At 38.8% G+C, this 17,704-nt stretch overlaps 1 long non-coding RNA gene across 1 annotated transcript in view; it reads right to left on the minus strand.

Moving 5' to 3' along the window:
• Positions 1-575: 575 nt before the first annotated feature.
• LOC140596176 (uncharacterized) overlaps positions 576-17,704 on the minus strand; it is a 78,997-nt gene continuing 61,868 nt past the window's right edge. Inside the window, exon 2 of the long non-coding RNA XR_011998195.1 lies at positions 576-4,452. This is a non-coding gene — a long non-coding RNA (uncharacterized lncRNA). The remainder of the gene's footprint in view (positions 4,453-17,704) is intronic.

A 17,704-nucleotide genomic window follows, 5' to 3' on the forward strand; every position in this document is an offset into this window, starting at 1 on the left:
TGGCGCAGCGGTTTGGCGCCTGCCTTTGGCCCGGGGCGCGATCCTGGAGACCCGGGATCGAATCCCACATCGGGCTCCCGGTGCATGGAGCCTGCTTCTCCCTCTGCCTGTGTCTCCACCCCCCCCCCTCTCTGTGTGTGTGACTATCATAAATAAATAAATTTAAAAAAAGAAGAAGAAAGATGAATAGATAAAGAAGATGTGGTATATGTATACAATGGAATATTACTCAGCCATTAGAAATGACAAATACCCACCATTTGCTTCGACATGGATGGAACTGGAGGGTATTATGCTGAGTGAAGTAAGTCAATCAGAGAAGGACAAACATTATATGGTTTCATTCATTTGGGGAATATAAAAAATAGTGAAAGGGAATAAAGGGGAAAGGAGAAAAAATGAGTGGGAAATATCAGAAAGGGAGACAGAACATGAAAGACTCCGAACTCTGGGAAACGAACTAGGGGTGGTGGAAGGGGAGGCGGGCGGGCGGGGGATGGGGGTGACTGGGTGATGCGCACTGAGGTGGGCACTTGATGGGATGAGCACTGGGTGATATTCTATATGTTGACAAATTGAACACCAATAAAAAATAAATTTATTAAAAAAAAGATTTTTTTAACATACTCATTTTTCAGTTCCTTTTTCTTGGGGAACCTGGCTGGCTCAGTCAGAAGAACATGCCTCTCTTGGCTTTGGGGTCATGAGTTCGAGCCCCACGTTGGTAGTAAATATTACTTAAATGAATAAATAAAGACTAAAAAAATAAGTAAAATTTCTTTTTCCTTATTGCTATTCAACTTGAGTTTTTATTATTCCATTTTCCGGATCCCTGATTTGTTCTTCTGCACCCACCAATATAGTTGATTCCTTGTAGTGTACTTTTCATTCACTTGTATTCTTCAACTCTAATTGATTTTTTCATATTTTCTATCGTTTTGTTGAACTCCTCACTGAATCTTACTCTTCTTTCCAGTCCAGTGATCATCTTTATGGCCATAACTTTCAGTTCTTCATTTAATTTTTGTTCTGAGGTTTTGTGTGTGTGTTTGGAGCATATTCCTATGCATTTTACTTGACTTTCTGTATTAGTTTATATGAATTACATGGAGCAGCAACTTCTAAACTTGAAAGAATGGTCTTGTGTCATGGAGAAACGAACATGCTCTGTGTATGCTGTATGCCTGGTGACTTGGCTGGCTAGCTAAAGCTGTGCCTGAGTGGGCTGGAGGTCCCAAGACAGTCTTATGAGGCTTCCATAGTGGAATGGCCAGAGATGAAGTGGGCATGGGTGCTCCATGTAGGGTCGCCTTGGTAGAGTGGCTGAAGCCAAAGCAGATATGAGCCAGGAGGTTCTAGAGTATTCCATGTTGAGGGTGCCCTAGTAAACCATCTTGGGCCAAAGTAGTGTGGGCCTGGAGTGTTCTATGATGCTTTGCTCCTGTGTCACCTCAGCAAGATGGCTGAAGCTGTAGTGAGCACTGACCAAGGATGTCCCAGGGTGAAGCACTATGGAGCCACCTTGATGGGACAGTTAGGGATGGTGTGATCTAGGGGTCTAGGGCTCACTGAGGGGGCAGGCCAGTATATTACCTAAAACCCTGAGGTGGAGGGCAAATATGAACTGTGTCACTTGTCAGGCCCTCTATACTAGAGAGAGTTATAGAAGCTTCCCTGCTATTTGATAGAGTTCTAGGGCTGGATCTTTTATATAGTAAGTCTTTTTTTTAAAAAAAAAACCCACAGCTTTTATTCTGTGCACCAGGGTAGACAAGTCTACTCTTAGTCCCCATGGTAGTTGGCAGCATTGGGGATGGGGAGGGACTGCCTTCTTTATCATGTCTGTCTCTTGCAATTCTCTATGTGGTATATTTTTTGTTGCACAGAAAGCTGTACAGCAAGCCCTCAATTATTTTTCAGGAAGAATTTCTCTGTAAATAGATACAGATTTGTTGTGTCCACGAAGAAGATAAATTCGGCATCTTCCTACATTGCCATCTTGCCTCAGACTCTTATTTTCTGTGGTATTTCCCTATTGTAGGACATCTTGCTTGTACCCAATTTTGGGATAACACAAATGAAGTTACTATAAATTGTGTTGAGATTTTTGCATAACCATGAATTTGCATTTACCTGCAATAAAAACTCAAAAGTACATTTCCTGGGTCATACTAGAGCTGCATGTTCAGTGCTTTTTTTTTTTAAACAAACTGCCAAGTGTTTTTGAGAATTTCTATACCATTTTACATTTCCACTGGCAATGTATGACTGACTCGGCTTCTATGCTTCCCTGCTAACATTTGTTGTTGTCACTAGTTTTTCATTTTGGCTATTCAGAAAGATATGTAGTGATATCTTGTCATTTTAATTCACATTTTCCCTAATGTTTAATGAAGTTGAATATCTTGTCATGTATTTAGTTTCCGTCCACATATTCTTTTCAGTAAAATGTTCATGTATTTTGCCCGTTTTGTTATTGGAGTTTTGGGGTTATTTTTACTAATAATTCTGAGGCTTTTAAAATACATATATATTAGATACTAGTCCTTTGTCAGGTAAGTTATTTGCAAGTCTTCCCTTCCAGCTTGTAATTTTATTTTTGTCCCCATCACAGAGTCCTTTACTAGCTAAAGTTTTCCATTTTGATTAATATTTGAACATTAAGTCAACCACATTCTGAGTTATACCTCATTTGTTTGTAAAGTGTTATCTTTTTAATGTAATGTTGGGTTCAACTTGACAGTATTTTGTTAATTATTTTTTCATTTATGCTAATGAGTGATATTGGTATGTAATTTTCTTTTAATGTCTTTGTTAAGTTTGTTACCAGATTAATGCTGGCCTCATAAAATGAATTAGGATTGTTCTTTGCTCTATTCTCTCATAAAGTTTGGCTATCTTTAGTATCAATTTTCACCATATATTGATTGAATTTACCAATGAAACTGAAAAATACAGTGGGATGCCTAAGAATTCTTTAGCAGAGACTGTTCATGGTTTTCATCAGGTTTTTCAAAGGATTTCTCCGAATTGTTAAGAACATTCTGGATCTCTCTCTCTCTCTCTCTCTCTCTCTCTCTCTCTCGGCTGATTGTGGTGGCATATGGTTTTGGCTTTTTTATCTTGTGGAGTTGAGAGACATAGGCTTTGATAAAAGTTTTTTTAAGTTGTGATGTTCACTTAGACTTCTAATTAAGTGTTGTTAAATGCCTTTTAATAATTTTATGTAGCAAGTAATAATACATTGTCACTCTAGAATATTTTGAAAATTCCTCAAATGAATTCTCTGGAGTCTTCCTCCAAGTTTGTCAAGTTAAGGTCAGTTATGCTTCAAAACTTTTCTTCTTTCCTTGAGAATGTTATGTTCTGTTACCTTTCAAGAGAAGCTGAGGAAGAAAAAAAATCCCAAATAAGAAAGAACAACCTGATGTTGGAGGTGATATGTTGTTGGTGGGATTCTGTCTGACAGTGGAGTGGTGGTGGTCATGAGTTCATTACAATAATAAAGTTTAAGGTAAACTTTCTCTAGAATCCTGAAGCAACTTCTCTCCTAACACTGCTCCTTTTGAATCATTGCTCATCTCCCTTATATATGAGGTGTCGGCATATAGAGATAGATGATAGATAGATAGATAGATAGATAGATAGATAGATAGATAGAGCTGAAGATTGATAGCTGAGTAGACAGGTATTATTTCTTCTTAACCCTTCATGGAATAGTCCCACTCAGTATGAGAACTGACATCTGTGTGTGTGTGTGGGGGGGAAATCCTGAAAAACTAAATCACTGCCTACTGGTCACAGTTCTATTCCATGAATGAGTCAGGAACAAGTAGTAGTGCCCCTAGATGGTGGAGGTATAGCCTCAGAGGGCTAAGTAAAGTGGTAGCTCCCTATAGTGAATTCCCCACTCCCAACAACCCTGACAGCCTCCATCCCTGAGGGTGCTGCCTATTTTAAACAGATGCTACAAATATGATGAAGGGAAAAATAAGCAAGCATGCCAGCATTATTATAAAACAACCAAGAGAATAACAGTAAAAATTAGGTGAATGTGGTAATAGAGGAATATTTATATTTAAGGGTCTGTGTTTGTAGCATACATGGTCTCAAATCATGGAATTTGTGTTTGTATTATATCCTTTCCTATGAAGGAAAGAAGAAGGTCAGCTGGTCCTGGGAGAACCTTAAAGTTAGAAAACCTAGGGATTCTCCTGGTTTATCAGAAAGGGGAGACAGTTTGGAAGGGAGAAATCAAGAGAGCTAGAGATTGGGACATTGCTGTCACCCAAAGCATTTTGTAAAACAATCCAAAGTTCTCCTGAATGGGGTCTTCCAAGATTCACGGGGAGCAGCAGGTTGGCTTGGCAAGCCATTGTCTTCAGATTGGTTCTGCATAATATCAATCAACACAACAAAGGCCACATGTTCCTCATCTGGATTGTTGACAGCCTGTAGAAAGATAGGAAATATCCTCACTCTAGTAGTCCCTACCAGCCATGTCATTTCTCTCTTCAACTCAGACCTGGGGAAGACACCTAGGGTTCTTCCTTAAGTGATGTCACACTGTATACAAGGCTGAGTCTAGAATTGAAGTCTGTGATAGAAAATAAGAAAGAGGCATCTATCTACTCTTTCCCTTCACCATTAGATTCTTGAGCTATGAGATCCCTTTTGCACACCCCCCACCCCCCGTTTGAGAGTGGGTTGTTTTTATTTGGAAATTATTCTTAGAAAACACAATCTGGACAATAGATGCATCAATTGAGTCTAAATATCCTAAATAATATAATTGTTGCACTTGATAGTTTCACTTTACTTCTCCTAAATTAATAGGAAAAGTCCTCATGCCATTCTACTGGCATAGATCCTATTCTGAAAAATAAGCAGAAATGTCTATTTCTTTGTCTTTACTAAAATAGAAAATCTTTTTTTGTGACAACTGTGGGATCTGCCCCAACAAATTGGATATTTCTATAATAAAATAAATCATTGTTAGTGTTCATCCAGGCAACCCACAACTCTTCAAATGATCTAAGATGCCACTGCCCAATGCAGACAGCCTTTCTTCATATGACAAACTTCACATATCTAATAACATTACAGTAGTATACTTCATTTCTCCTCTATTGGCCTTTGTGTTATTGTTGTCATACATATTTTTTTTTAATTTTTTTTATTATTACTTATTTATGATAGTCACAGAGAGAGAGAGGCAGAGACACAGGCGGAGGAAGAAGCAGGCTCCATGTACCAGGAGCCCGATGTGGGACTCGATCCCGGGTCTCCAGGATCGCGCCCTGGGCCAAAGGCAGGCGCCAAACCGCTGCGCCACCCAGGGATCCCATGTTGTCATACATATTTTATAAACAGTGCATGCATTATTATTTTTGAAACAGTCAACATTATTTGAAAAATATTTAAATAGTTAGAACAATCTTATGTATTTACCCATGCATTTACCATTTCTTGTGTTCTTTATTCCCTTGAATAGATCCATTTGTCCATCTGGTAACATTTTGCTCTGACTGAGGAATTTCTTTAATTTTTTGTAGACTTCTGGTGATAAATTCTTGTAGGTTTTGAATGTGGAAAAAGACATTATTTTGCCTTCCCTCTTATTGCTCTGTGTAGATTTTGTGTATGAACAAATCTCATTGCTCTTAGATTTTTTCTCTTTTTCAATGTTCATTATTTACCAACAGGTAATTTGCTGCCATCCTTATCTGTGTTTCTCTTACTGTACTATGTTTTTTCTCACTGTTTAAGATTTCTTTACAAATGCTCTTCAGTAATTTGATTGTGATTATCATTGATAATTTTCTTCATGTTTCTTGTAAGTGAACTTCGTCAAGCCTCCTATATCTGAGAGTATATAATTTTCAACAAGGTTGGGACGCCATTATTTTTATGCCCCCCCTTTATGGATCCTAATTACACATATATTAGGAAATTTGAAGTTGCTCTACAGCTTCCGGGTAATTGGTTAATATTTTTACTTTTCATTTTTTTCTGTGTTTTATAGTTATATAGTCTACCGCTGTGTTTTTTAGCTTACCATTCTTTTCCTCTGTAAGGTCTAATCTGCTCACTCTATCCATTTATTTTCCATTTTATTTTTCATCTCATACCTTGTAGTTTTCATCTCTTGAAGCCCAATTTTTTATGTCTTCTACGATTCAATTAAAATTTTTGAAATAGGGGGAGGGGCAAGATGGCGGAAGAGTAGGGTCTCCAAATCACCTGTCCTCAACAAATTACCTAGAAAACCTTCCAATCATCCTGAAAATCTACGAATTCGGCCTGAGATTTAAAGAGAGACCAGCTGGAACGCTACAGTAAGAAGAGTTCGCGCTTCTATCAAGGTAGGAAGACGGGGAAAAAGAAATAAAGAAACAAAAGGCCTCCAAGGGGGAGGGGCCCCGCGAGGAGCCGGGCTAAGGCCAGGGCGAGTGTCCCCAGGACAGGAGAGCCCCGTCCCAGAGGAGCAGGAGCTGCACCAACCTTCCCGGGTGGAAAGGCCTCCCGGGGAAGTGGAGCAGGATCCCCAGAAAGGCGGGGATTCCCTCAGGCTCCCTGGGACAGTAACAGAGGAACTGCACCCCGGGAGAGTGCGCCGAGCTCCCTAAGGGCTGCAGCGCGCACGGCAGGACCGGAGCAGCTCGGAGGGGCTCAGGCGGCGGCTCCGCGGAGGGGGCTGCAGGGCGGAAGCGCGAATCCAACAGCGCAGGCCCCAGAGCACAGGGGCCGGGACACAGCCCAGGATCCGGCCTCCCCCCGGGACAGGCAGAGGCCGGGAGGGCCCAGAACAGCAAGGACGCTCCTGCCCCGAGCTCAGCAGATCAGCGGCCCCGCCCCGGAGCCCCCAGGCCCTGCAGACGGAGAGCTCTGGAGTTACTGCGGGAGTTGACTCCAGGGTCCCAGAGCTGCCCCCGCCACTGTGGCTTCCTCCCAGGGCCTCACGGGGTGAGCAACCCCCACTGACCCTGCACCAGGCAGGGGCAGAGCAGCTCCCCCAAGTGCTAACACCTGAGAATCAGCACAGCAGGCCCCAACCCCAGAAGACCAGCGAGAGGGACCAGTTCCAGGGGAAGTCAAAGGGACTTAAAGTATACAGAATCGGAAGATACTCCCCCGTGTGTTTTTTTTTTTTTTTTTTGGTTTTTTGTTTTTGTTTTTGTTTTGTTTTGTGCTTTTTTTCTTTCTTTCTTCATGATTTCTGATTGCTTCCCCCACCCCACCCCACCCTTTTTTTTCTTTTTTCTCCTTTCTTTTCTTTCTCTTTTTCTTCTCTTTTTCCCCTTTTTTTCCTTCCTTCTCTTTTTTCTTTTTCTCTTTTCTTTCCGTCTCTCTCTTTTTCTCCTTTTCCCAATACAACTTGTTTTTGGCCACTCTGCACTGAGCAAAATGACTAGAAGGAAAACCTCACCTCAAAAAAAAGAATCAGGAACAGCCCTCTCTCCCACAGAGTTACAAAATCTGGATTACAATTCAATGTCAGAAAGCCAATTCAGAAGCACTATTATACAGCTACTGGTGGCTCTAGAAAAAACCATAAAGGACTCAAGAGACTTCATGACTGCAGAATTTAGATCCAATCAGGCAGAAATTAAAAATCAATTAAATGAGATGCAATCCAAGCTAGAAGTCCTAACGACGAGGCTTAACGAGGTGGAAGAATGAGTGAGTGACATAGAAGACAAGTTGATGGCAAAGAGGGAAACTGAGGAAAAAAGAGACAGGCAATTAAAAGACCATGAGGATAGATTAAGGGAAATAAATGACAGCCTGAGGAAGAAAAACCTATGTTTAATTGGGGTTCCCAAGGGCGTCGAAAGGGACAGAGGGCCAGAATATGTATTTGAACAAATCCTAGCTGAAAACTTTCCTAATCTGGGAAGGGAAACAGGCATTCAGATCCAGGAAATAGAGAGATCCCCCCCTAAAATCAACAAAAACCGTTCAACACCTCGACATTTAATAGTGAAGCTTGCAAATTCCAAAGATAAGGAGAAGATCCTTAAAGCCCCAAGAGAAAAAAAGTCACTGACTTGTATGGGGAGGAATATTAGGGTAACAGCAGACCTCTCCACAGAGACCTGGCAGGACAGAAAGGGCTGGCAGGATATATTCAGCGACCTAAATGAAAAGAACATGCAACCAAGAATACTTTATCCAGCAAGGCTCTCGTTCAAAATGGAAGGAGAGATAAAGAGCTTCCAAGACAGGCAGGAACTGAAAGAATATGTGACCTCCAAACCAGCTCTACAAGAAATTTTAAGGGGGACTCTTAAAATTCCCCTTTAAGAAGAAGTTCAGTGGAACAATCCAAAAAACAAGGACTGAATAGATATGATGACACTAAACTCATATCTCTCAATAGTAACTCTGAACGTGAACGGGCTTAATGACCCCATCAAAAGGCGCAGGGTTTCAGACTGGATAAAAAAGCAGCACCCATCTATTTGCTGTCTACAAGAGACTCATTTTAGACAGAAGGACACCTACAACCTGAAAATAAAAGGTTGGAGAACCATTTACCATTCAAATGGTCCTCAAAAGAAAGCAGGGGTTGCCATCCTTATATCAGATAACTTAAAATTTACCCCGAAGACTATAGTGAGAGATGAAGAGGGACACTATCTCATACTCAAAGGATCTATCCAACAAGAGGACTTAACAATCCTCAATATATATGCCCCGAATGTGGGAGCTGCCAAATATTTAAACCAATTAATAACCAAACTGAAGAAATACTTTGATAATAATACACTTATACTTGGTGACTTCAATCTAGCTCTCTCTATACTAGATAGGTCTTCTAAGCACAACATATCCAAAGAAATGAGAGCTTTAAATGATACACTGGACCAGATGGATTTCACAGATATCTACAGAACTTTACATCCAAACTCAACTGAATACACATTCTTCTCAAGTGCACATGGAACTTTCTCCAGAATAGACCACATACTGGGTCACAAATCGGGTCTGAACCGATACCAAAAGATCAGGATAGTCACCTGTATATTCTCAGACAATAATGCCTTGAAATTAGAACTTCATCACAACAAGAAATTTCGAAGGACCACAAACACGTGGAGGTTAAGGACCATCCTGCTAAAAGATGAAAAGGTCAACCAGGAAATTAAGGAAGAATTGAAAAGATTCATGGAAACTATTGAGAATGAAGATACAACCGTTCAAAATCTTTGGGATGCAGCAAAAGCAGTCCTAAGGGGGAAATACATCGCAATACAAGCATCCATTCAAAAACTGGAAAGAACTCAAATTCAGAAGCTCACCTTACACATAAAGGAACTAGAGAAAAAGCAACAAATAGACCCCACCCCCAGCAGAAGAAGACAGTTAATTAAAATTCGAGCAGAACTAAATGAAATCGAGACCAAAAGAACTGTAGAACAGATCAACAGAACCAGGAGTTGGTTCTTTGAAAGAATTAATAAGATAGATAAACCATTAGCCAACCTTATTAAAAAGAAGAGAGAGAAGACTCAAATTAATAAAATCGTGAATGAGAAAGGAGAGATCACTACCAACACCAAGGAAATACAAACGATTTTAAAAACATATTATGAACAGCTGTACGCCAATAAATTAGGAAATCTAGAAGAAATGGACGCATTCCTGGAAAGCCACAAACTACCAAAACTGGAGCAGGAAGAAATAGAAAACCTGAACAGGCCAATAACCAGGGAGGAAATTGAAGCAGTCATCAAAAACCTCCCAAGACACAAGAGTCCAGGGCCACATGGCTTCCCAGGGGAATTCTATCAAACGTTTAAAGAAGAAATCATACCTATTCTACTAAAGCTGTTTGGAAAGATAGAAAGAGATGGAGTACTTCCAAATTCGTTCTATGAGGCCAGCCTCACCTTAATTCTGAAACCAGACAAAGACCCCACCAAAAAGGAGAATTACAGACCAATATCCCTGATGAACATGGATGCAAAAATTCTCAACAAGATACTAGCCAATAGGATCCAACAATACATTAAGAAAATTATTCACCATGACCAAGTCGGATTTATCCCCGGGACACACGGCTAGTTCAACACTCGTAAAACCATCAATGTGATTCATCATATCAGCAAGAGAAAAACCAAGAACCATATGATACTCTCATTAGATGCAGAGAAAGCATTTGACAAAATACAGCATCCATTCCTGATCAAAACCCTTCAGAGTGTTTGGATAGAGGGAACTTTCCTCGACATCTTAAAAGCCATTTATGAAAAGCCCACAGCAAATATCATTCTCAATGGGGAAGCACTGGGAGCCTTTCCCCTAAGATCAGGAACAAGACAGGGATGTCCACTCTCACCACTGCTGTTCAACATAGTTCTGGAAGTCCTCGCCTCAGCAATCAGACAACAAAAAGACATTAAAGGCATTCAAATTGGCAAAGAAGAAGTCAAACTCTCCCTCTTCACTGACGACATGATACTCTACATAGAAAACCCAAAAGCCTCCACCCCAAGATTGCAAGAACTCATACAGCAATTTGGCAGTGTGGCAGGATACAAAATCAATGCCCAGAAATCAATGGCATTTCTATACGCTAACAATGAGACTGAAGAAAGAGAAATTAAGGAGTCAATCCCATTTACAATTGCACCCAAAAGCATAAGATACCTAGGACTAAACCTAACCAAAGAGGTAAGGGATCTATACCCTAAAAACTATAGAACACTTCTTTTTTTTTAATTTTTATTTATTTATGATAGTCAGAGAGAGAGAGAGAGAGAGAGAGAGGGAGAGACACAGGCAGAGGGAGAAGCAGGCTCCATGCACCGGGAGCCCGACGTGGGATTCGATCCCGGGTCTCCAGGATCGCGCCCTGGGCCAAAGGCAGGCGCTAAACTGCTGCGCCACCCAGGGATCCCCTATAGAACACTTCTGAAAGAAATTGAGGAAGACACAAAGAGATGGAAAAATATTCCATGCTCACGGATTGGCAGAATTAATATTGTGAAAATGCCAATGTTACCCAGGGCAATTTACACGCTTAATGCAATCCCTATCAAAATACCATGGACTTTCTTCAGAGAGTTAGAACAAATTATTTTAAGATTTGTGTGGAATCAGAAAAGACCCCAAATAGCCAGGGGAATTTTAAAATGAAAACCATAGCTGGGGGCATCACAATGCCAGATTTCAGGTTGTACTACAAAGCTGTGGTCATCAAGACAGTGTGGTACTGGCACAAAAACAGACACATAGATCAATGGAACAGAATAGAGAACCCAGAAGTGGACCCTGAAATGTATGGCCATCTAATATTCGATAAAGGAGGAAAGACTATCCATTGGAAGAAAGACAGTCTCTTCAATAAATGGTGCTGGGAAAATTGGACATCCACATGCAGAAGAATGAAACTGGACCACTCCCTTTCACCATACACAAAGATAAACTCAAAATGGATGAGAGATCTAAATGTGAGACAAGAGTCCATCAAAATCATAGAAGAGAACACAGGCAACACCCTTTTTGAACTCGGCCACAGTAACTTCTTGCAAGATACATCCACAAAGGCAAAAGAAACAAAAGCAAAAATGAACTATTGGGACTTCATCAAGATAAGAAGCTTTTGCACAGCAAAGGATACAGTCAACAAAACTAAAAGACAACCTACAGAATGGGAGAAGATATTTGCAAATGACATATCAGATAAAGGGCTAGTTTCCAAAATCTATAAAGAACTTATTAAACTCAACACCAAAGAAACAAACAATCCAATCATGAAATGGGCAAAAGACATGAAGAGAAATCTCACAGAGGATGACATGGACATGGCCAACATGCACATGAGAAAATGCTCTGCATCACTTGCCATCAGGGAAATACAAATCAAAACCACAATGAGATACCACCTCACACCAGTGAGAATGGGGAAAATTAACAAGGCAGGAAACCACAAATGTTGGAGAGGATGCGGAGAAAAGGGAACCCTCTTGCACTGCTGGTGGGAATGTGAACTGGTGCAGCCACTCTGGAAAACTGTGTGGAGATTCCTCAAACAGTTAAAAATAGACCTGCCCTACGACCCAGGAATTACACTGTTGGGGATTTACCCCAAAGATTCAGATGCAATGAAACGCCGGGACACCTGCACCCCGATGTTTCTATCAGCAATGGCCACAATAGCCAAACTGTGGAAGGAGCCTCGGTGTCCATCGAAAGATGAATGGATAAAGAAGATGTGGTTTATGTATACAATGGAATATTACTCAGCAATTAGAAACGACAAATACCCACCATTTGCTTCAACGTGGATGGAACTGGAGGGTATTATGCTGAGTGAAATAAGTCAATCGGAGAAGGACAAACAGTGTATGTTCTCATTCATTTGGGGAATATAAATAATAGTGAAAGGGAATATAAAGGAAGGGAAAAGAAATGTTGGGAAATATCAGGAAGGGAGACAGAACATAAAGACTCCTAACTCTGGGAAACGAACTAGGGGTGGTGGAAGGGGAGGACGGCGGGTGTTGGAGGGGAATGGGTGACGGGCACTGAGGTGGACACTTGACGGGATGAGCACTGGGTGTTTTTCTGTATGTTGGTAAATTGAACACCAATAAAAATTAATTAAAAAAAAAAAGTTAAAAAAAATCACACTTGACCCTCAAACCCTGGAACATTGTCCCAAACCAACAGTTTCTTCCTTATGTGAGATCATTCCAAAGGGGCTTCCTTGGTCCTTGCTGCTAATAGACCCTTGTCAGATCCATCCCATTGGCCTTCCTATCATGGACCAGAAATATTTGAATCCTAGCATGACCTCACTTAAGCTGTCAAACTGAGACCCCTCAGTAAAATGTGGTTATGTTCCTCCTTTAAAAAGAAAAGCATTCAGAAAGCAATAAAATCAAGATTTTATAAAGAAAAAAATTTTTGAAATATATGGAATATAATATTTTAAATGTCCTTGTCTACTAATCTTAATATCTTTGTCAGTTTGGGTTCACTTTTTAAACTAACTGATTAGAGGGGAGTATTTTCCTCTATGTTTACATGCCTTGTTTGATTGGATACCATACATTGTGAATTTTATCTTTTTGGGTGCTAGATGTTTTTCATTCCTACAAATATCCTGGAATTTTTTGGTGGGGGAGACAAAGTAAGTTTATTGTGCTTTGGATTTTTCTATTTCTGTCTTCAAATTCACTATTTGGTTTTTCTTACACAACATCTGATATACCCTTGAGCCCATTCAGTTATATTTGTAGTTTATATATCGTTTATAGTTTATTCTATAATTGGCACAGAGGAGGCATCCAGTAAACATTTGTTGAAATAAAGTATAAATGAATAATTTTGCCACTTAACTTCTTAGATTTGGTTAATTCTACTAGAATTCTGCTTTTTCATCACAACTTCATCTAATGAGTCCCATTGTGTAAGACATTTTTATGTTTACAGAAATGTCTCACATCTTTCCTCTTCTATTTGCCCTTAGAACATTTATTGGTTTTGCTTTTTGCACTCTGGTAGTAGGATGTCAGAATGATCACTGGGACAATCTTGACAACTTCTATTGTGAGCTTCACTATCATCATGTTTTTTTGGTACACTTCCATCATTCTTCACAATCTCATAGGACTTTACTAAGCTTTTAAAAAACACATCATGATGTGAGATAAAATATATTCAACTACCCCTCTTGTACTATTGCTTTCCAACATTTTGTCTTTTATTTATTTGTTAAGTGTGAGATAGAAGAATTACTTGCACCTAGTCCAGAAGATCATCCAATACTTACATGATCAACAACACACTACCTAAATGTGCATTCCACAACAACTTGTTAAACACCAAACATATAGCAAAATTATATACTGTGTAGGATGTTGTGAGACAAAGACATATGAGACAAGAGACACTGCTCTCAGTAACCTTACTGAGACAGACATAGAACCAGACAAGTAAATACATTGTAGGAAGAATAATATAACAGATGCATACAAGGCATATGTCTGGCATAAGAATATGCCAGTGAGAATCTCCAGATCACTTGGATATGGAAGTGGATGGTAGGTATCTTCATATGGTGAGACTTGTAGTTTCTCTTCATTTTTGCTAACTATACTGATGAAAAATTAGAGATCTAATACCATATCAAAAAATAAATATTTTCTGGAAGAAATTGTGTAGCATTAATGATATTTGATCTTTAAATATTTATTAGAATTCCTCAGTAAAACAATCTGGGCCAGACATTTTCATCCTTTAAAAAAAACAACTTCTAAATTACTTATTCAATTTATTTCATAGATATAGGACTAATCAGGTGATCTGTATATCCTCAACTGAATTTTCGTAATAGTGTCTTTCAAGAAATTGGTCCATTTTATTGAATATACCAAACTTGTGTACATAAAGTTAGTCATAGCATCCTTGTTTTAATTTTAATGTCTGTAGAATCAGTAATGATGATGTCCCCTTTACTTCTAACATAGGTATTTTACTTTTAAAGGCTACTTTACATAGAATATCAACAAACTGGGCTAAGGGATCTCAGTGCCAATATTGACAATTGTGCAAGAGGGGCACTTATTTTTTTTTAACATACAGTGGTTTCTTAGTTTCAGGTGTATAATATAGTGACTCAAGAATTCCATACATAATCTAGTACTCATCATGACAGGTGCACTCCTTAATCCCCTTCACCTATTTAACTCAAATTCCCACATCCATCCCCTCTGGTACACGTCAGTTTGTTCTCTACAATTAAGAATCTGTTTCTTGTTTATCTCTCTCTCTTTTATTCCTTTGCTCATTTGTTTTGTTTCTTATATTCCACATGTAAGTGAAACCATATGGTATTTGTCTTTCTATGACTGACTTATTCTGCTTAGCATTATACTTTTAGTTCCTTCCATGTCATTACAAATGGCAAGATTTCATTCCTTTTCATGATTCAATAATATTACATTACATATATACATATATATCATATATATCATATCTTTTAAAAAAGAAATATTTATTTATTTTATAGAAAGCACAAGTGGGGCAGGAGCAGAGGGAGAGAGAGAGAGAGAGAGAGAGAGAGAGAGAATCCTCAAGTAGGTAAGCATGGAGCCCAAGGAGCGGCTTGATCCCAGGACCCTGAGATCATGACTTGAGCCAAAACCAAGAATTGGCCACTTAACTGATTAAGCCACCCAGGCATTCCTGTATACCACATCTTTATCCATTTATCAGTCTATGGACACTTGGGCTATTTCCATAATTTGGGTATTGTAAACAATTGTGCTATGAACATATGGGAGTATGTAGCCCTTTGAATTAGTGTCTTTGTAGTCTTTGGGTAAATACCCAGCAGTGGGAATGCTATCATAGGGTAGTTCTAGTCTTTCTATTATTAACTTTTTGAGGAATCTCCATTCTGTTTTCCACAGTGGCTGCACCAGTTTGCATTCCCACCAACAGTACAAGAAGGATCCCCTTCCTCCACATTCTTGCTAACATCTGTTGTTTCTTGTGTTGTTGATTTTTGCCATTCTGACAGGTGTGAAGTGATATCATGGTTTCAATTTGCATTTCCCTTATGGTAAGTGATGATGAACATCTTTGCATGTGTCTGTTGGCCATCTGGATGTCTCTTTGAAGGAATGTCTATTCATGTATTCTGCCCATATTTTAATTAGATTATTTGTTATTTGCATGTTGAATTGTATAAGTTCTTTATATATTTCAGATACTAACCCTTTATCAGATATGTCATTTGCAAATATCTTCTCCCATTCCATAGTATGTCTTTTAGTTTTGTTGATTGTTTCCTTCACTGTGCAGAGGCTTTTTATTTTGATGAGCTCTCAATAGTTTATTTTTGCTTTTATCTCCCTTGCCTCAGGAGACATACCTAGAAAAAAAGTTGCTACAGCCAATGTCAAGGAAGTTACTGCCTGTGTTCTCCTCTAGGATTTTTATGGTTTCAGGTCTCACATTTATGTCTTTAATCCATTTTGAAATTATTTTAGTGTATGTTTATGGAAGTGGTCGAGTTTCATTCTTTTGCATGTTACTGTCCAATTATCTAACATCATTTGTTGAAGACACTGCCTTTTTTCCATTGGATAGCCTTTGCTGCTTTGTTGAAGATTAATTGACCATATAGTTGGGGGTTCATTTCTGGGTTTTCTATTCTGTTCCACTGATCTGTGTGTCTATTTTTGTGTCAGTACCATATGGCTTTCATTACTACAGCTTTGTAATATAACTTGAAGTCTGGAATTGTGATGCCTCCAGCTTTTTTTTTTTTCAAGATTGATTTGGCTATCTGTGATCATTTGTGGTTCTATACACATTTTAGGATGGTTTGTTCCAGTTCTGTGAAACATGCTGCTGGTATTTTGATAGAGATTGCATTGGATATATAGATTGTTTTGGGTAGTATAGACATTTTAAAAATACTTGTTCTTTGAGATTGTCCCCTTTATTACTATATAGTGCTCTTGTCTCTTGTTACAGTCTTTGTTTTAAAGTCTATTTTGTTTGACAGAAGTATTGCTACTCAGCTTTCTTTTAACATCTATTTACATGATAAATGTTTCTACATCCCCTCATCTTCAATCTACAGGTGTCTTTAGGTCGAAAATGAGTCTCTTGTAGGCATCATATATATAGGTCCTATTTTTAAATCCATTCTGTCACCCCATGTCTTTTGATTGGAATGTATAGTCCATGTACAAAGTAATTATTGACAGATACATATTTGTCACTTATTTGGTTGTTGTTTCTGAATATTTTCTCTAATCCTTTCTTGTCTTTCTTTCATGTTTGATAATTTTCTTTAGTGATATACTTGAATACCTTTCTCTTTATTCCTTGCATAGCTATTTGTGGTTTGTGATACATGGTTACCATTAGGTTTGTATATAACCTCTTCTGTATACAGTCTATATTACAGAGATGGTCATTTAAGTTTGAACTCATTTTTTTTCCTCTCTTCCTCACATTTTAGTTATATGTTGTCATATTTTACATCCTTTTATTTTGTGAGTTCCTTGATTGCTTTTTTACAGGATGTTTATTTTTACTGTTTTTGTGTTTCTTACCTCCATACTGTCATTTTTGGTCTTTCCTTTCCACTCAAAGAGTCCTCTTTAATATTTCTTGCTGGACTGGTTTAGTGGTCACAAACTCCTTCAGTTTTTGTTGTCTGGGAAACTCTATCTTTCCTTCTACTCTGAATGATAGCCTTGCTAGATAGCATATTCTTGGCTGCAGACTTTCCCATTCAACATTTTGAATATATACCACTCTGTTCTGTCTTGAAATGTTTCTGCTGCAAAATCCCTTGGTAGCCTTACAGGGTTTCCCTTGTATTTTACTGTCTTCTTTTGCCTTGCTGCTTTTAATTTTTTTCTTTATCACTCTATTTTGCCAATTTAATTATAGGATATTTTGGTGCGGATCTGCTTTTGTTGATTTTGTTGGGGGTTCTCTGTGCCTCCTGGATCTGGATATCTGTTTCCATTGCCAGATAGGGAAGTTTTTAGCTATTATTTCTTCAAATAAATTTCCTGCCCCCTTTTCTTCTTATTCTTCTGTGACTCCTATAACATGAACTACATTTGATGAAGTCATTAAGTTCCCTAAGTCTATCCTTGTTTTGCATGATTATTTTTTCTCTCTTTTGTTCAGCTTGTTTACACTCCATTACTCTGTCTTC

Source organism: Vulpes vulpes, chromosome X (genome assembly GCF_048418805.1).
Source record: "Vulpes vulpes isolate BD-2025 chromosome X, VulVul3, whole genome shotgun sequence".
Classification (NCBI taxonomy): domain Eukaryota; kingdom Metazoa; phylum Chordata; class Mammalia; order Carnivora; family Canidae; genus Vulpes; species Vulpes vulpes.